This window comes from Oncorhynchus mykiss, chromosome 21 (genome assembly GCF_013265735.2).
Source record: "Oncorhynchus mykiss isolate Arlee chromosome 21, USDA_OmykA_1.1, whole genome shotgun sequence".
Lineage (NCBI taxonomy): Eukaryota > Metazoa > Chordata > Actinopteri > Salmoniformes > Salmonidae > Oncorhynchus > Oncorhynchus mykiss.
The window spans coordinates 6,210,764-6,228,289 of NC_048585.1; the positions used below are offsets into that span (position 1 = coordinate 6,210,764).

General features: G+C 35.5%; 1 protein-coding gene across 2 annotated transcripts in view; it reads left to right on the forward strand.

Moving 5' to 3' along the window:
• Positions 1-17,317: 17,317 nt before the first annotated feature.
• The window catches only part of mrps33 (mitochondrial ribosomal protein S33), a 24,253-nt gene continuing 24,044 nt past the window's right edge, over positions 17,318-17,526 (forward strand). The window contains exon 1 of one of the 2 annotated variants that reach the window (XM_036956489.1): positions 17,318-17,524. The gene's annotated coding sequence lies outside the window, so the exon portion shown is untranslated. 2 annotated transcript variants of the gene reach the window in all.

The following is a 17,526-nucleotide window of genomic DNA, read 5'->3' on the forward strand; positions in this document are numbered from 1 at the left end:
TACATTATGACAGACCAGCTAGATCTACTGTCTCTATTATATTATGACAGACCAGCTAGATCTACTGTCTCTATTATAGTATGACAGACCGGCTATATCTACTGTCTCTATTACATTATGACAGACCAGCTAGATCTACTGTCTCTATTACATTATGACAGACCAGCTAGATCTACTGTCTCTATTATATTTTGACAGACCAGCTAGATCTACTGTCTCTATTACATTATGACAGACCAGCTAGATCTACTGTCTCTATTACATTATGACAGACCAGCTCGGTCTACTGTCTCTATTACATTATGACAGAACAGCTAGATCTACTGTCTCTATTACATTATGACAGACCAGCTAGATCTACTGTCTCTATTACATTATGACAGACCAGCTAGATCTACTCTCTCTATTATATTATGACAGACCAGCTAGATCTACCGTCTCTATTATATTTTGACAGACCAGCTAGATCTACTGTCTCTATTATAGTATGACAGACCAGCTATATCTACTGTTTCTATTACATTATGACAGACCAGCTAGATCTACTGTCTCTATTACATTATGACAGACCAGCTAGATCTACTGTCTCTATTATATTATGACAGACCAGCTAGATCTACTGTCTCTATTATAGTATGACAGACCAGCTATATCTACTGTCTCTATTACATTATGACAGACCAGCTAGATCTACTGTCTCTATTACATTATGACAGACCAGCTAGATCTACTGTCTCTATTATATTTTGACAGACCAGCTGGATCTACTGTCTCTATTACATTATGACAGACCAGCTAGATCTACTGTCTCTATTACATTATGACAGACCAGCTCGGTCTACTGTCTCTATTACATTATGACAGAACAGCTAGATCTACTGTCTCTATTACATTATGACAGACCAGCTAGATATACTGTCTCTATTCCATTATCACAGACCAGCTAGATCTACTGCCTTTGTTACATTATGACAGACCAGCTAGATATACTGTCTCTATTATATAATGACAGACCAGCTAGATCTACTGTCTCTATTATATAATGACATACCAGCTAGATCTACTGTCTCATTTACATTATGACAGACCAGCTAGATCTACTGTCTCATTTATATTATGACAGACCAGCTAGATCTACTGTCTCATTTATATTATTACAGACCAGCTAGATCTACTGTCTCTATTATATAATGACAGACCAGCTAGATCTACTGTCTCTATTATATTATGACAGGCCAGCTAGATCTACTGTCTCTATTATATTATCACAGACCAGATAGATCTACTGTCTCTGTTATATTATGACAGACCAGCTAGATCTACTGTCTCTATTATATTATGACAGACCAGCTAGATCTACTGTCTCTATTACAGTATGACAGACCAGCTAGACCTACTGTCTCTATTACATTATGACAGACCGGCTAGATCTACTGCCTTTGTTACATTATGACAGACCAACTAGATTTCCTGTCTCTATTATATTATGACAGACCAACTAGATCTACTGTCTCATTTATTTGATTACAGACCAGCTAGATCTACTGTTTCTATTATATAATGACAGACCAGCTAGATCTACTGTCTCTATTATATTATGACAGACCAGCTAGATCTACTGTCTCTATTATATTATGACAGACCAGCTAGATCTACTGTCTCTATTACATTATGGCAGACCAGATAGACCTACTGTGTCTATTACATTATGACAGACCAGCTAGATCTACTGTCTTTGTTACATTATGACAGACCAGCTAGATCTACTGTCTCTATTATATTATGACAGACCAGCTAGATCTACTGTCTCTATTATCGTATGACAGACCAGCTAGATCTACTGTCTCTATTATATTATGACAGACCAGCTAGATCTACTGTCTCTATTATTGTATGACAGACCAGCTATATCTACTGTCTCTATTACATTATGACAGACCAGCTAGATCTACTGTCTCTATTACATTATGACAGACCAGCTCGAGCTACTGTCTCATTTATTTGATTACAGACCAGCTAGATCTACTGTCTCTTTTATATAATGACAGACCAGCTAGATCTACTGTCTATCATATTATGACAGACCAGCTAGATCTACTCTCTCAATAATATTATGAAAGACCAGTTAGATCTACTGTCTCTATTATATTATGACAGACCAGCTAGATCTACTGTCTCTATTGTATTATAAGAGACCAGCTAGATCTACTGACTCTATTATATTATGACAGACCAGTTAGATCTACCCTCTCTATTGTAATGTGATAGCCCTGTTAGATCTACTGTCTCTATTATTTTATGACAGACCAGCTAGATCTACCCTCTCTTTTGAAATATGATAGACCAGCTAGATCTACTGTCTCTATTATATTATGACAGACCAGCTAGATCTACCATCTCTATTATATTATGACAGACCAGCTAGATCTACTGTCTCTATTATAATATGATAGACCAGCTAGATCTACTGTCTCTATAATATTATGACAGACCAGCTAGATCTACTGTCCCTATTATATTATGACAGACCAGCTAGATCTACTGTCCCTATTATATTATGACAGACTAGCTAGATCTACTGTCTCTATTATATTATGACAGACCAGCTAGATCTACTGTCCCTATTATATTATGACAGACTAGCTAGATCTACTGTCCCTATTATATTATGACAGACCAGCTAGATCTACTGTCCCTATTATATTATGACAGACTAGCTAGATCTACTGTCTCTATTATATTATGACAGACCAGCTAGATCTATTGTCTCTCTTACATTATGACAGACCAGCTACATCTACTATCTCTATTATATTATGATAGACCAGCTACATCTACTGTCTCTATTATATTATGACAGACCCACTAGATCTACTGTCTCTATTATATTATGACAGACCAGCTAGATCTACTGTCCCTATTATATTATGACAGACTAGCTAGATCTACTGTCTCTATTATATTATGACAGACCAGTGTAACAGTATAATTTTAAACCATCCCCTCGCCCATATCCGGGCGCGAACTAGGGACGTTCTGCACACATCAACAGTCACCCTCGAAGCATCGTTACCCATCGCTCCACAAAAGCCGCGGCCCTTGCAGAGCAAGGGGAACTACTACTTCAAGGTCTCAGAGCAAGTGACGTCACTGATTGAAACGCTATTTAGCGCCCACGCTAACTAAGCTAGCCGTTTCACATCCGTTACACCAGCTAGAACTACTGCCTCTATTATAATATGACAGACCAGTTAGATCTACTGTCTCTATTATATTATGACAGACCAGCTAGATCTACTCTCTCTATTATATTATGACAGACCAGCTAGATCTACTGTCTCTATTATATTATGACAGACTAGCTATATCTACTGTCTCTATTATATTATGACAGACCAGCTAGATCTATTGTCTCTCTTACATTATGACAGACCAGCTACATCTACTATCTCTATTATATTATGATAGACCAGCTACATCTACTGTCTCCATTATATTATGACAGACCCACTATATCTACTGTCTCTATTATATTATGACAGACCAGCTAGATCTACTGTCTCTATTATATTACGACAGACCAGCTAGATCTACTGTCTCTATTATATTATGACAGACCAGCTACATCTACTGTCTCTATTATATTATGATAGACAAGCTACATCTACTGTCTCTATTATATTATGGCAGACCCACTAGATCTACTGTCTCTATTATATTATGACAGACCAGCTAGATCTACTCTCTCTATTATATTATGACAGACCAGCTAGATCTACTGTCTCTATTATATTATGACAGACCAGCTATATCTACTGTCTCTATTATATTATGACAGACCAGATAGATCTATTGTCTCTCTTACATTATGACAGACCAGCTACATCTACTATCTCTATTATATTATGATAGACCAGCTACATCTACTGTCTCTATTATATTATGACAGACCCACTAGATCTACTGTCTCTATTATATTATGACAGACCAGCTAGATCTACTGTCCCTATTATATTACGACAGACCAGCTAGATCTACTGTCTCTATTATAGTATGACAGACCAGCTACATCTACTGTCTCTATTATATTATGATAGACGAGCTACATCTACTGTCTCTATTATATTATGACAGACCCACTAGATCTACTGTCTCTATTATATTATGACAGACCAGCTAGAACTACTGCCTCTATTATAATATGACAGACCAGTTAGATCTACTGTCTCTATTATATTATGACAGACCAGCTAGATCTACTCTCTCTATTATATTATGACAGACCAGCTACATCTACTGTCTCTATTATATTATGATAGACGAGCTACATCTACTGTCTCTATTATATTATGACAGACCAGCTAGATCTACTCTCTCTATTATATTATGACAGACCAGCTAGATCTACTCTCTCTATTACATTATGACAGAACAGCTAGATCTACTGTCTCTATTACATTATGACAGACCAGCTAGATATACTGTCTCTATTCCATTATCACAGACCAGCTAGACCTTCTGTCTCTATTACATTATGACAGACCAGCTAGATATACTGTCTCTATTATATAATGACAGACCAGCTAGATCTACTGTCTCTATTATATAATGACATACCAGCTAGATCTACTGTCTCATTTACATTATGACAGACCAGCTAGATCTACTGTCTCATTTATATTATGACAGACCAGCTAGATCTACTGTCTCATTTATATTATTACAGACCAGCTAGGTCTACTGTCTCTATTATATAATGACAGACCAGCTAGATCTACTGTCTCTATTATATTATGACAGGCCAGCTAGATCTACTGTCTCTATTATATTATCACAGACCAGATAGATCTACTGTCTCTGTTATATTATGACAGACCAGCTAGATCTACTGTCTCTATTATATTATGACAGACCAGCTAGATCTACTGTCTCTATTACAGTATGACAGACCAGCTAGACCTACTGTCTCTATTACATTATGACAGACCGGCTAGATCTACTGCCTTTGTTACATTATGACAGACCAACTAGATTTCCTGTCTCTATTATATTATGACAGACCAACTAGATCTACTGTCTCATTTATTTGATTACAGACCAGCTAGATCTACTGTTTCTATTATATAATGACAGACCAGCTAGATCTACTGTCTCTATTATATTATGACAGACCAGCTAGATCTACTGTCTCTATTATATTATGACAGACCAGCTAGATCTACTGTCTCTATTACATTATGGCAGACCAGATAGACCTACTGTGTCTATTACATTATGACAGACCAGCTAGATCTACTGTCTTTGTTACATTATGACAGACCAGCTAGATCTACTGTCTCTATTATATTATGACAGACCAGCTAGATCTACTGTCTCTATTATCGTATGACAGACCAGCTAGATCTACTGTCTCTATTATATTATGACAGACCAGCTAGATCTACTGTCTCTGTTATTGTATGACAGACCAGCTATATCTACTGTCTCTATTACATTATGACAGACCAGCTAGATCTACTGTCTCTATTACATTATGACAGACCAGCTCGAGCTACTGTCTCATTTATTTGATTACAGACCAGCTAGATCTACTGTCTCTTTTATATAATGACAGACCAGCTAGATCTACTGTCTATCATATTATGACAGACCAGCTAGATCTACTCTCTCAATAATATTATGAAAGACCAGTTAGATCTACTGTCTCTATTATATTATGACAGACCAGCTAGATCTACTGTCTCTATTGTATTATAAGAGACCAGCTAGATCTACTGACTCTATTATATTATGACAGACCAGTTAGATCTACCCTCTCTATTGTAATGTGATAGCCCTGTTAGATCTACTGTCTCTATTATTTTATGACAGACCAGCTAGATCTACCCTCTCTTTTGAAATATGATAGACCAGCTAGATCTACTGTCTCTATTATATTATGACAGACCAGCTAGATCTACCATCTCTATTATATTATGACAGACCAGCTAGATCTACTGTCTCTATTATAATATGATAGACCAGCTAGATCTACTGTCTCTATAATATTATGACAGACCAGCTAGATCTACTGTCCCTATTATATTATGACAGACCAGCTAGATCTACTGTCCCTATTATATTATGACAGACTAGCTAGATCTACTGTCTCTATTATATTATGACAGACCAGCTAGATCTACTGTCCCTATTATATTATGACAGACTAGCTAGATCTACTGTCCCTATTATATTATGACAGACCAGCTAGATCTACTGTCCCTATTATATTATGACAGACTAGCTAGATCTACTGTCTCTATTATATTATGACAGACCAGCTAGATCTATTGTCTCTCTTACATTATGACAGACCAGCTACATCTACTATCTCTATTATATTATGATAGACCAGCTACATCTACTGTCTCTATTATATTATGACAGACCTACTAGATCTACTGTCTCTATTATATTATGACAGACCAGCTAGATCTACTGTCCCTATTATATTATGACAGACTAGCTAGATCTACTGTCTCTATTATATTATGACAGACCAGTGTAACAGTATCATTTTAAACCATCCCCTCGCCCATATCCGGGCGCGAACTAGGGACCTTCTGCACACATCAACAGTCACCCTCGAAGCATCGTTACCCATCGCTCCACAAAAGCCGCGGCCCTTGCAGAGCAAGGGGAACTACTACTTCAAGGTCTCAGAGCAAGTGACGTCACTGATTGAAACGCTATTTAGCGCCCACGCTAACTAAGCTAGCCGTTTCACATCCGTTACACCAGCTAGAACTACTGCCTCTATTATAATATGACAGACCAGTTAGATCTACTGTCTCTATTATATTATGACAGACCAGCTAGATCTACTCTCTCTATTATATTATGACAGACCAGCTAGATCTACTGTCTCTATTATATTATGACAGACTAGCTATATCTACTGTCTCTATTATATTATGACAGACCAGCTAGATCTATTGTCTCTCTTACATTATGACAGACCAGCTACATCTACTATCTCTATTATATTATGATAGACCAGCTACATCTACTGTCTCCATTATATTATGACAGACCCACTATATCTACTGTCTCTATTATATTATGACAGACCAGCTAGATCTACTGTCTCTATTATATTACGACAGACCAGCTAGATCTACTGTCTCTATTATATTATGACAGACCAGCTACATCTACTGTCTCTATTATATTATGATAGACAAGCTACATCTACTGTCTCTATTATATTATGGCAGACCCACTAGATCTACTGTCTCTATTATATTATGACAGACCAGCTAGATCTACTCTCTCTATTATATTATGACAGACCAGCTAGATCTACTGTCTCTATTATATTATGACAGACCAGCTATATCTACTGTCTCTATTATATTATGACAGACCAGATAGATCTATTGTCTCTCTTACATTATGACAGACCAGCTACATCTAAAATCTCTATTATATTATGATAGACCAGCTACATCTACTGTCTCTATTATATTATGACAGACCCACTAGATCTACTGTCTCTATTATATTATGACAGACCAGCTAGATCTACTGTCCCTATTATATTACGACAGACCAGCTAGATCTACTGTCTCTATTATATTATGACAGACCAGCTACATCTACTGTCTCTATTATATTATGATAGACGAGCTACATCTACTGTCTATATTATATTATGACAGACCCACTAGATCTACTGTCTCTATTATATTATGACAGACCAGCTAGAACTACTGCCTCTATTATAATATGACAGACCAGTTAGATCTACTGTCTCTATTATATTATGACAGACCAGCTAGATCTACTCTCTCTATTATATTATGACAGACCAGCTAGATCTACTGTCTCTATTATATTATGACAGACCAGCTATATCTACTGTCTCTATTATATTATGACAGACCAGCTAGATCTACTGTCTCTATTATATTACGACAGAACAGCTAGATCTACTGTCTCTATTATATTATGACAGACCAGCTACATCTACTGTCTCTATTATATTGTGATAGACGAGCTACATCTACTGTCTCTATTATATTATGACAGACCCACTAGATCTACTGTCTCTATTATATTATGACAGACCAGCTAGAACTACTGCCTCTATTATATTATGATAGACCAGCTACATCTACTGTCTCTATTATATTATGACAGACCCACTAGATCTACTGTCTCTATTATATTATGACAGACCAGCTAGATCTACTGTCCCTATTATATTATGACAGACTAGCTAGATCTACTGTCTCTATTATATTATGACAGACCAGCTAGAACTACTGCCTCTATTATAATATGACAGACCAGTTAGATCTACTGTCTCTATTATATTATGACAGACCAGCTAGATCTACTCTCTCTATTATATTATGACAGACCAGCTAGATCTACTGTCTCTATATTATGACAGACCAGCTATATCTACTGTCACTATTATATTATGACAGACCAGCTAGATCTATTGTCTCTCTTACATTATGACAGACCAGCTACATCTACTATCTCTATTATATTATGATAGACCAGCTACATCTACTGTCTCTATTATATCATGACAGACCCACTAGATCTACTGTCTATATTATATTATGACAGACCAGCTAGATATACTGTCTCTATTATATTACGACAGACCAGCTAGATCTACTGTCTCTATTATATTATGACAGACCAGCTACATCTACTGTCTCTATTATATTATGATAGACGAGCTACATCTACTGTCTCTATTATATTATGACAGACCCACTAGATCTACTGTCTCTATTATATTATGACAGACCAGCTAGAACTACTGCCTCTATTATAATATGACAGACCAGTTAGATCTACTGTCTCTATTATATTATGACAGACCAGCTAGATCTACTCTCTCTATTATATTATGACAGACCAGCTAGATCTACTGTCTCTATTATATTATGACAGACCAGCTATATCTACTGTCTCTATTATATTATGACAGACCAGCTAGATCTACTGTCTCTATTATATTACGACAGAACAGCTAGATCTACTGTCTCTATTATATTATGACAGACCAGCTACATCTACTGTCTCTATTATATTGTGATAGACGAGCTACATCTACTGTCTCTATTATATTATGACAGACCCACTAGATCTACTGTCTCTATTATATTATGACAGACCAGCTAGAACTACTGCCTCTATTATATTATGATAGACCAGCTACATCTACTGTCTCTATTATATTATGACAGACCCACTAGATCTACTGTCTCTATTATATTATGACAGACCAGCTAGATCTACTGTCCCTATTATATTATGACAGACAAGCTAGATCTACTGTCTCTATTATATTATGACAGACCAGCTAGAACTACTGCCTCTATTATAATATGACAGACCAGTTAGATCTACTGTCTCTATTATATTATGACAGACCAGCTAGATCTACTCTCTCTATTATATTATGACAGACCAGCTATATCTACTGTCACTATTATATTATGACAGACCAGCTAGATCTATTGTCTCTCTTACATTATGACAGACCAGCTACATCTACTATCTCTATTATATTATGATAGACCAGCTACATCTACTGTCTCTATTATATTATGACAGACCCACTAGATCTACTGTCTCTATTATATTATGACAGACCAGCTAGATATACTGTCTCTATTATATTACGACAGACCAGCTAGATCTACTGTCTCTATTATATTATGACAGACCAGCTACATCTACTGTCTCTATTATATTATGATAGACGAGCTACATCTACTGTCTCTATTATATTATGACAGACCAGCTAGATCTACTCTCTCTATTATATTATGACAGACCAGCTAGATCTACTGTCTCTATTATATTATGACAGACCAGCTATATCTACTGTCTCTATTATATTATGACAGACGAGCTAGATCTATTGTCTCTCTTACATTATGACAGACCAGCTACATCTACTATCTCTATTATATTATGATAGACCAGCTACATCTACTGTCTCTATTATATTATGACAGACCCACTAGATCTACGTTCTCTATTATATTACGACAGACCAGCTAGATCTACTGTCTCTATTATATTATGACAGACCAGCTACATCTACTGTCTCTATTATATTATGACAGACCAGCTAGATCTACTGTCTCTATTATATTATGACAGACCAGCTACATCTACTATCTCTATTATATTATGACAGACCAGCTAGATCTACTGTCTCTATTATATTACGACAGACAGCTAGATCTACTGTCTCTATTATATTATGACAGACCAGCTACATCTACTGTCTCTATTATATTATGATAGACGAGCTACATCTACTGTCTCTATTATATTATGACAGACCCACTAGATCTACTGTCTCTATTATATTATGACAGACCAGCTAGAACTACTGCCTCTATTATATTATGATAGACCAGCTACATCTACTGTCTCTATTATATTATGACAGACCCACTAGATCTACTGTCTCTATTATATTATGACAGACCAGCTAGATCTACTGTCCCTATTATATTATGACAGACTAGCTAGATCTACTGTCTCTATTATATTATGACAGACCAGCTAGAACTACTGCCTCTATTATAATATGACAGACCAGTTAGATCTACTGTCTCTATTATATTATGACAGACCAGCTAGATCTACTCTCTCTATTATATTATGACAGACCAGCTAGATCTACTGTCTCTATATTATGACAGACCAGCTATATCTACTGTCACTATTATATTATGACAGACCAGCTAGATCTATTGTCTCTCTTACATTATGACAGACCAGCTACATCTACTATCTCTATTATATTATGATAGACCAGCTACATCTACTGTCTCTATTATATTATGACAGACCCACTAGATCTACTGTCTCTATTATATTATGACAGACCAGCTAGATATACTGTCTCTATTATATTACGACAGACCAGCTAGATCTACTGTCTCTATTATATTATGACAGACCAGCTACATCTACTGTCTCTATTATATTATGATAGACGAGCTACATCTACTGTCTCTATTATATTATGACAGACCAGCTAGATCTACTCTCTCTATTATATTATGACAGACCAGCTAGATCTACTGTCTCTATTATATTATGACAGACCAGCTATATCTACTGTCTCTATTATATTATGACAGACGAGCTAGATCTATTGTCTCTCTTACATTATGACAGACCAGCTACATCTACTATCTCTATTATATTATGATAGACCAGCTACATCTACTGTCTCTATTATATTATGACAGACCCACTAGATCTACGTTCTCTATTATATTACGACAGACCAGCTAGATCTACTGTCTCTATTATATTATGACAGACCAGCTACATCTACTGTCTCTATTATATTATGACAGACCAGCTAGATCTACTGTCTCTATTATATTATGACAGACCAGCTAGATCTACTCTCTCTATTATATTATGACAGACCAGCTAGATCTACTGTCTCTATTATATTATGACAGACCAGCTATATCTACTGTCTCTATTATATTATGACAGACCAGCTAGATCTACTGTCTCTATTATATTACGACAGAACAGCTAGATCTACTGTCTCTATTATATTATGACAGACCAGCTACATCTACTGTCTCTATTATATTATGATAGACGAGCTACATCTACTGTCTCTATTATATTATGACAGACCCACTAGATCTACTGTCTCTATTATATTATGACAGACCAGCTAGAACTACTGCCTCTATTATATTATGATATACCAGCTACATCTACTGTCTCTATTATATTATGACAGACCCACTAGATCTACTGTCTCTATTATATTATGACAGACCAGCTAGATCTACTGTCCCTATTATATTATGACAGACTAGCTAGATCTACTGTCTCTATTATATTATGACAGACCAGCTAGAACTACTGCCTCTATTATAATATGACAGACCAGTTAGATCTACTGTCTCTATTATATTATGACAGACCAGCTAGATCTACTCTCTCTATTATATTATGACAGACCAGCTAGATCTACTGTCTCTATATTATGACAGACCAGCTATATCTACTGTCACTATTATATTATGACAGACCAGCTAGATCTATTGTCTCTCTTACATTATGACAGACCAGCTACATCTACTATCTCTATTATATTATGATAGACCAGCTACATCTACTGTCTCTATTATATTATGACAGACCCACTAGATCTACTGTCTCTATTATATTATGACAGACCAGCTAGATATACTGTCTCTATTATATTACGACAGACCAGCTAGATCTACTGTCTCTATTATATTATGACAGACCAGCTACATCTACTGTCTCTATTATATTATGATAGACGAGCTACATCTACTGTCTCTATTATATTATGACAGACCAGCTAGATCTACTCTCTCTATTATATTATGACAGACCAGCTAGATCTACTGTCTCTATTATATTATGACAGACCAGCTATATCTACTGTCTCTATTATATTATGACAGACGAGCTAGATCTATTGTCTCTCTTACATTATGACAGACCAGCTACATCTACTATCTCTATTATATTATGACAGACCAGCTAGATCTACTGTCCCTATTATATTATGACAGACTAGCTAGATCTACTGTCTCTATTATATTATGACAGACCAGCTAGAACTACTGCCTCTATTATAATATGACAGACCAGTTAGATCTACTGTCTCTATTATATTATGACAGACCAGCTAGATCTACTCTCTCTATTATATTATGACAGACCAGCTAGATCTACTGTCTCTATATTATGACAGACCAGCTATATCTACTGTCACTATTATATTATGACAGACCAGCTAGATCTATTGTCTCTCTTACATTATGACAGACCAGCTACATCTACTATCTCTATTATATTATGATAGACCAGCTACATCTACTGTCTCTATTATATTATGACAGACCCACTAGATCTACTGTCTCTATTATATTATGACAGACCAGCTAGATATACTGTCTCTATTATATTACGACAGACCAGCTAGATCTACTGTCTCTATTATATTATGACAGACCAGCTACATCTACTGTCTCTATTATATTATGATAGACGAGCTACATCTACTGTCTCTATTATATTATGACAGACCAGCTAGATCTACTCTCTCTATTATATTATGACAGACCAGCTAGATCTACTGTCTCTATTATATTATGACAGACCAGCTATATCTACTGTCTCTATTATATTATGACAGACGAGCTAGATCTATTGTCTCTCTTACATTATGACAGACCAGCTACATCTACTATCTCTATTATATTATGATAGACCAGCTACATCTACTGTCTCTATTATATTATGACAGACCCACTAGATCTACGTTCTCTATTATATTACGACAGACCAGCTAGATCTACTGTCTCTATTATATTATGACAGACCAGCTACATCTACTGTCTCTATTATATTATGACAGACCAGCTAGATCTACTGTCTCTATTATATTATGACAGACCAGCTAGATCTACTCTCTCTATTATATTATGACAGACCAGCTAGATCTACTGTCTCTATTATATTATGACAGACCAGCTATATCTACTGTCTCTATTATATTATGACAGACCAGCTAGATCTACTGTCTCTATTATATTACGACAGAACAGCTAGATCTACTGTCTCTATTATATTATGACAGACCAGCTACATCTACTGTCTCTATTATATTATGATAGACGAGCTACATCTACTGTCTCTATTATATTATGACAGACCCACTAGATCTACTGTCTCTATTATATTATGACAGACCAGCTAGAACTACTGCCTCTATTATATTATGATAGACCAGCTACATCTACTGTCTCTATTATATTATGACAGACCCACTAGATCTACTGTCTCTATTATATTATGACAGACCAGCTAGATCTACTGTCCCTATTATATTATGACAGACTAGCTAGATCTACTGTCTCTATTATATTATGACAGACCAGCTAGAACTACTGCCTCTATTATAATATGACAGACCAGTTAGATCTACTGTCTCTATTATATTATGACAGACCAGCTAGATCTACTCTCTCTATTATATTATGACAGACCAGCTAGATCTACTGTCTCTATATTATGACAGACCAGCTATATCTACTGTCACTATTATATTATGACAGACCAGCTAGATCTATTGTCTCTCTTACATTATGACAGACCAGCTACATCTACTATCTCTATTATATTATGATAGACCAGCTACATCTACTGTCTCTATTATATTATGACAGACCCACTAGATCTACTGTCTCTATTATATTATGACAGACCAGCTAGATATACTGTCTCTATTATATTACGACAGACCAGCTAGATCTACTGTCTCTATTATATTATGACAGACCAGCTACATCTACTGTCTCTATTATATTATGATAGACGAGCTACATCTACTGTCTCTATTATATTATGACAGACCAGCTAGATCTACTCTCTCTATTATATTATGACAGACCAGCTAGATCTACTGTCTCTATTATATTATGACAGACCAGCTATATCTACTGTCTCTATTATATTATGACAGACGAGCTAGATCTATTGTCTCTCTTACATTATGACAGACCAGCTACATCTACTATCTCTATTATATTATGAAAGACCAGCTACATCTACTGTCTCTATTATATTATGACAGACCCACTAGATCTACGTTCTCTATTATATTATGACAGACCAGCTACATCTACTGTCCCTATTATATTACGACAGACCAGCTAGATCTACTGTCTCTATTATATTATGACAGACCAGCTACATCTACTGTCTCTATTATATTATGACAGACCAGCTAGATCTACTGTCTCTATTATATTATGACAGACCAGCTATATCTACTGTCTCTATTATATTATGACAGACGAGCTAGATCTATTGTCTCTCTTACATTATGACAGACCAGCTACATCTACTATCTCTATTATATTATGATAGACCAGCTACATCTACTGTCTCTATTATATTATGACAGACCCACTAGATCTACGTTCTCTATTATATTATGACAGACCAGCTACATCTACTGTCCCTATTATATTACGACAGACCAGCTAGATCTACTGTCTCTATTATATTATGACAGACCAGCTACATCTACTGTCTCTATTATATTATGATAGACGAGCTACATCTACTGTCTCTATTATATTATGACAGACCCACTAGATCTACTGTCTCTATTATATTATGACAGACCAGCTAGATCTACTGTCTCTATTATATTACGACAGACCAGCTAGATCTACCCTCTCTATTGTAATATGATAGACCAGCTAGATCTACTGTCTCAATTATATTATGACAGACCAGCTAGTTCTACTGTCTCTATAATATTATGACAGACCAGCTAGATCTACTATCTCTATTATATTACGACAGTGTAGCTAGATCTACTGTCTCTATTATTTTATGACATACCAGCTAGATCTACTGTCTATTTTATATTATGACAGCCCAGCTAGAGCTACCCTCTCTACTGTAATATGATAGACCAGCTAGATCTACTGTCTCAATTATATTATAACATACCAGCTAGATTTGTTTTCTCTATTACATTAAGATAGACCAGCTAGATATACTCTCTCAATAATATTATGAAAGACCAGTCAGATCTACTGTCTCTATTATATTTTGACAGACCAGCTAGATCTACTGTCTCTATTACATTATGACAGACCAGCTAGATCTACTGTCTCTATTGTATTATAAGAGACCAGCTAGATCTACTGACTCTATTATATTATGACAGACCAGTTAGATCTACCCTCTCTATTGTAATGTGATAGCCCTGTTAGATCTACTGTCTCTATTATTTTATGACAGACCAGCTAGATCTACCCTCTCTTTTGAAATATGATAGACCCCCTAGATCTACTGTCTCTATTATATTATGACAGACCAGCTAGATCTACTGTCTCTATTATATTACGACAGACCAGCTAGATCTATTGTCTCTATTACATTATGACAGACCAGCTAGATCTACTGTCTCTATTATATTATGACAGACCAGCTAGATCTACTGTCTCTATTACATTATGACAGACCAGCTAGATCTATTGTCTCTATTATATTATGACAGACCATTAAACTTGATAAACAGTGTGTGCTTAGCTCTGAATCTGTATGGTACTTCATTCCCTGTCATATATTTATAAAATGGGGTTATCTTCAATTTTTTGTGGATATGCAATTATTCTCCAGCAAAATTACCCATCAAACTTTCTGAGTTTCATGAACAAGTCCTTTTATCCTGGAAGCTATGTTAATGTCTACAACTTTTCAACCACACAAGACACTTCTGTGGAACAACAAAGATATTGTTGTTAAAAAAAAACAAGTCTTTGTTCTTTCCTAAGTGGTTTGTAATAAATATTATATTTGTGCTTGATTTATTTGATAAATAAGGAAATATACTCTCTTATAGGAAGGTCTTGGAAACATAGAACTTACCAAAACATAAATGTAATTCTATATGCAAAGCAACACCTTCAAGATTTACTCAATTCATGAAATGTCAATTGTGTTTTGGAGAACGTGTCAAGATAGATGCGGAATTTATGTTAGAAGGTTGCCCCCTGCTGGATAAGAAATGTAATAATAATATCTCCAACCAGATCTCTCCTAGAGGGAAATTCTTCTGGAATGCATATATTACTGAAATTTAACGGAAGAAAGCTTGGTTTCTCCCTCACACTTTTAAAAAATAAAATAAAATAAAGTCAAAGAAGTTGACTTTAAAATGTTGCACAAAATATACCCTTGCAATAACTTGTCTAGTCATGGACTTAAAATAAATATGCCTTTTCTGTGACAAAGAAGGGGAAACTATTATACCAAAAAAAAAATGGATGAGTGTGACTCTGTGAAGTTATGTTGGAGCGAGTTCAGTAGTTACATGTTTCATTACATTAATAAGACCACGGTATTTACAATGAAAGGATTAGGGTTAGTGATATGATATTATGTATGTTATTATTCAAATGAAAACAAGACCACTGAATTCGTTATTCATTCTTCATTCTCTCTGGTAAATGGTATTTACACAAAAACAAATATTTGAAATCTATCACCAAATGCAATACATTTTTACTTGAAATCCAATATCTAATAATATATATATAACCACTACCCTGCCGCCCCAGGTAAGGTGGTGGGTTTTTGTGCAGGGTTAGATGGTGGGGTCTTTTTTTAAATGTATTTATTTTACATTTTCAAGCCACGTATAAGGTAGTTATACTCCAGTCTAGTAGGTGGCGCTAATGCAACATCTATTGGCTGCCAACCGCCGTTAAACATAATCGAAGAAGAATATTATAGAGGTGGAGGCATGCTTGAAGGTTAGCGACATATTGAACGAAATAAAATTACAACTACTAGTGACACGCATACTGAGTAGCAAGTTATGCAATTATCGTGTAGAACATGGTAATATAATCTACATTTGGATATAACAAAGCTACTACACAAGTCGCCGTGATTCCAGGT